This window comes from Eriocheir sinensis, unplaced genomic scaffold (assembly GCF_024679095.1).
Source record: "Eriocheir sinensis breed Jianghai 21 unplaced genomic scaffold, ASM2467909v1 Scaffold83, whole genome shotgun sequence".
Taxonomy (NCBI): domain Eukaryota; kingdom Metazoa; phylum Arthropoda; class Malacostraca; order Decapoda; family Varunidae; genus Eriocheir; species Eriocheir sinensis.
Window position 1 is genome coordinate 342,018 of NW_026112197.1, and position 4,827 is coordinate 346,844.

The 4,827-nt window shown below is 43.6% G+C and overlaps 1 long non-coding RNA gene across 5 annotated transcripts; it reads left to right on the top strand.

Moving 5' to 3' along the window:
- The first annotated feature begins 1,549 nt into the window (after window positions 1-1,549).
- LOC126994605 (uncharacterized) lies at window positions 1,550-2,672 on the top strand. 5 transcript variants are annotated; one of them, XR_007749341.1, is made up of 3 exons: window positions 1,550-2,152; window positions 2,285-2,338; window positions 2,393-2,672. It is a non-coding gene; the product is annotated as an uncharacterized LOC126994605 (long non-coding RNA). The 5 variants fall into 5 exon arrangements; XR_007749343.1 differs by adding an exon at window positions 2,179-2,232 and having other exon boundaries at window positions 1,550-2,125; window positions 2,285-2,672; XR_007749339.1 differs by having other exon boundaries at window positions 2,285-2,672.
- Window positions 2,673-4,827: the final 2,155 nt, after the last annotated feature.

Here is a 4,827-nt window from a genome sequence, read left to right on the forward strand (position 1 = left end):
TGTGAGTGATGATTTTTTTCTCATTTTTCTCGCTTAGAAGGACCATTAAGAAACATGATCCCTGTGGCTACCGGGTTAATAGTCCCCTCATATCCTTGTGTATCCGTGTTATTTCCTTCACCTCGTTCTCCACTGCTCTCCCTCTCTCTCTGTCCCATTCCCGGTCTCCCTCAATCCTCTCTCTCACCTCCCAGCCCTCCCTCCCTCCCAGCCACTGTCACTCCCTTAATCCCATAATCGTCACTCCCTTAATCCCCATAATCCTGTGATCGCGATATTATTGACAATTAGTCCCGTTCTAATGCGTTTACAAACCCAACTCATTAATCGATTCCTACTTTACTCTCTCTCTCTCTCTCTCTCTCTCTCTCTCTCTCTCTCTCTCTCTCTCTCTCTCTCTCTCTCTCTCTCTCTCTCTCTCTCTCTCTCTCTCTCTCTCTCAAGATTAAGTAATATGTATAGTGTTTTGATGTGTTTCTGTTAATATTTTTGAAACTATGAGGTTTGTGGAGAAACGAGAGGGAGGAGGAGGTGGAGGTGGAGGTGGAAGTGGAGGTGGAGAAGGAGAAGGAGGAGGAGGTGAAGGTGGAGGTGGAAGTGGAGGTGAAGAAGGAGAAGGAGGAGGAGGTGAAGGTGGAGGAGGAGGTAACTTTATTCTCTTACAGTCCTCATATAAGGCAACCACGAGGTCTGTTTTTGTTTTTTTCAAAGGAGGAGGAGGAGGAACAAAGAAACACAAAGAGAGAACAAACAACAGCAGGCCTGCTGGTCTTTACGAGGCTGTTTGTGATAAGCTACACTAACTATCTAATCAAAGGTGGAAGATGAAGGACAGCAAAGGCGAAGGCCGTGGTGAGCAAATCAGGGAAGTAAAGTAACGGAACAGGCCGAGGCAGCAACACTATAATATAGTCGCCAAGTCAGTCAGTTCGGGGCCTCGCCATTCGCGCCAATCCCGGGCAGAATCTTGGCGGTTCAGTCTCCTTCCTTCGCCCTGTCAACTTCCCACTTTCGTCACATCACTTTCCTTCCTTCCCTCGTTCCTTCCTTCCTTCCTTCCTTCCCTCGTTGTTGCTTTCCTTCCTTCCTTCCCTCGTTCCTTCCTTCGTCCTGTCATCTTTCTCCATCCTCCCTTCCTCCTGTCACCTTCCCCCCTTTATTCCTCCCTTCCTCTGTCACCTTCCTTTGGCCTTCGTCCTGCCATCCTTGATCCAACAAAAACGGTCTCCGGCGCCTTCACTGTATTTTCGATTGATTTGAATTAATCCCGTCTGGAATTTTAAGAGGCTCATCTTGCTATCCACCCTCCTCGCCTCGCGGGGCTGGGGAGCGTCAGGGGGCCCAAGGCCTTCCTGGCGAGCGTCGCAGGGCTCAGGGCTCCGGCAGGGCGCCTCGGCTCCCCCGGAGCGTCCACGGAGGTGTCGGAGATCCCGAGGGTCCGGGGGTTGGGGGGGCGTGAAGTGGCAGCAAGACATGCAGTTACTGACCTCTTATTAGCCAGACGACGCGTTAATGACACGTTTCAATGGAAGGTTCGAGGCATGGGAGGTACAATTCCCTAAGCAAGGCAAGTGTCATGCCAACTACGACAAAAAACGAAAAATCCCAAAAAAATACAAAAACAAAAAATCCAAAAAAAATTGTCTTGTTTTGCTTTGTTTAAAGCGTCTTGTATGTTGGTATGGCGGGTCTTCTCTGGGGAGAAGGAGACTAACGCGTTCCAACATACAAAACCAGGAAAAGACGACATGGAAACACCGAGAGAAGGAAGGGAAAGATGGGAACACCAGAAGAAGGAAAATGAAGAGAAGTAACACTAGAAGAAGGCATATGAAGTAACACAAGAAGAAGGAGGTTGAAAAGAGTAACACAAGAAGAGGGAATTTGAAAAGAGTTACACAAGAAGAAGGTATTGAAAAGAGTTACACAGAAGAAGGTATTGAAAAGAGTAACACAGAAGAAGGTATTGAAAAGAGTTACACAGAAGAAGGTATTGAAAAGAGTTACACAGAAGAAGGTATTGAAAAGAGTAACACAGAAGAAGGTATTGAAAAGAGTTACACAGAAGAAGGTATTGAAAAGAGTTACACAGAAGAAGGTATTGAAAAGAGTAACACAGAAGAAGGTATTGAAAAGAGTAACACAGAAGAAGGTATTGAAAGAGTAACACAGAAGAAGGTATTGAAAAGAGTAACACAGAAGAAGGTATTGAAAAGAGTAACACAGAAGAAGGTATTGAAAGAGTAACACAGAAGAAGGTATTGAAAGAGTAACACAGAAGAAGGTATTGAAAAGAGTAACACAGAAGAAGGTATTGAAAAGAGTTACACAGAAGAAGGTATTGAAAAGAGTTACACAGAAGAAGGTATTGAAAAGAGTAACACAGAAGAAGGTATTGAAAAGAGTTACACAGAAGAAGGTATTGAAAAGAGTAACACAAGAAGAAGGAATTTGAAGATAAATAACACAAGAAGAAGAAATGTGAAGTAACACCGGAAGGAAAATGCAGAGAAGTAACACTAGAAAAATGAAAATGGAAATGAAAAGAATCATCCACCTTTCGGCCCAAACCAACATCACAAAATTATGGGCGAGTCTCTTCTGGGAGGAAAGCGGCTCGTTCAGACCCAGGAACACCAGAAAGGATGATAGAAACATCAAGAAAAGGAAAACAGAAAAGTCATCCACCTTTCGGCCCCTGGGGCCGCAGGGTGGGTGACGGGTGAATCTCCTCTGGGGAGAAGGAGGCTAACCCACACAGTCAAGATAGAGGATAGAGAAAGGAAATTAAATCATCGAGAAAAGAAAATGAAATTACAATATCAAGAAAATAACTAAAAAGTCATCGAGCTTTCGGCCCCTGGGGCCGCAGGGCGGGTGACGGGTGAGTCTTCTGGGGAGGAGGAGGCTCATCCACAGCCAGCAACACCAACAGAAAGAAAAGAAAAGAAAACATCATGAGAAAAGAAAAGAGAACATCAGGAGAAAAGAAAAGAAAAGAACAAAGTAAACAAAGCAAAACAGGACAAAACAAAAACAAAACAAAATAAAACAAATTAAAACAACATAATAAATAAATAAATAAACAACCCTATAACAAACAATATAATTTAGCTACTGGGACTGCTCAAACGATCGAGATCAGCTTGGAAGTGTTCTTTATCCGTTGTCGTAGTGACTCTGCTGGCTATGTTTGTATCGTCGGCAAATTTCGATATTTTACACGATAGCCCCTCGTCAATGTCATTTACGTACACTAAAAACAGAACAGGTCCCAACATCGACCCCTGTGGAACACCGGTTTTGACATCTCGCCAGTCAGATAATATAAGAACATAAGAACGTTGGAATCTGCAAGAGGCTGGTAGGCCTATACAAGGCAGTTCCTTTGACCCTAAACTCCCGTGTATCTAACCCCACCTAGTATCGCTGTCCATGAATTTATCTCATCTATTTTAGAATGTGACAATTGTATTGGCACTCACCACATGACTGCTAAGCCTATTCTACTCATTCACAACCCTGTTGGTAAACAAATTTTTGCCTATGTCCCTGTTAAATCTGAATTTATCCAGTTTAAACCCATTACTTCGTGTCCTACCCGGCTCTCTTACCAACAAAACCTTATGAATATCTCCCTTATTAAAGCCCTTCATCCATTTATAAACCTCGATCATGTCTCCACGCACCCTTCGCCTTTCTAGAGAATGCAAGTTTAACTGTTTGAGTCTTTCCTCGTATGGCAAGTTTCTCAACCCCTGAATCATCTTAGTCATCCTCCTCTGCACTGATTCTAACATTTTGATATCCATTCTATAGTAAGGTGACCAGAACTGAACCGCATAGTCAAGATGAGGTCTAACTAATGCTAAATATAGTTTGAGGAAGACTTCGGCGCTTCTGTTGCTTACGCTCCTTGAAATAAATCCCAGTACCCTATTTGCTCGATTTCTAGCTTGAATGCATTGTGCTCTTGGACGGAGATCAGAGCTCACTAAGACCCCTAAATCTCTCTCGCACCCAGACCTGCTTATGAGAGTGTCATTTAAGCAATAGTTGTGAGAGGGGTTGTTCCTACCTACACTCAGAATACTGCACTTCCCTACATTGAACTCCATCTGCCATTTATCCGCCCAGTCAAACAATCTGTTTAGTTCATCCTGGAGAATACTAGCGTCCTGATCCGACTCAATTACTCTACCGATCTTGGTATCATCTGCAAATTTACTGACATCACTACTAATTCCTGTATCTAAGTCATTGATATAAATAATAAACAAGAGTGGACCTAATACCGAACCCTGTGGGACCCCACTCGTAACACATCCCCAGTCAGATATTTTACCATTGATTTGCATTCTTTGCTTCCTATTGCTAAGCCACGCCTTGACCCAGTTCAAAACCTTATCCTCTACACCGTGAGCCTGTAATTTAAGCAACAGTCGTTGGTGAGGAACTTTGTCAAACGCTTTACTAAAATCAAGATAGATTACATCATAGTTTTCATCTCTGTCTTCCGCCTCAAATACTTTACTGTAGAGGGACAAGACATTAGTGAGGCATGACCTACCTTTCGTGATCCCATGCTGCGAGTCATGAATTAAGCAGTGCTTCTCTAGATGCTCCCGAATGTTCCTGGCTATTATGGACTCCAACCTTCCAGCATCTTGCCTATAACCGATGTTAAGCTAATTGGGCGATAGTTTGAAGCAGCCTACCTGTCCCCCTTTTTGAAAATCGGCGTCACATTAGCTACTTTCCATAAGCTGGGCACATAGCCAGTATTTACCGACATCTTAAAGATGTCGGTTAGTGGGCCACTGATTA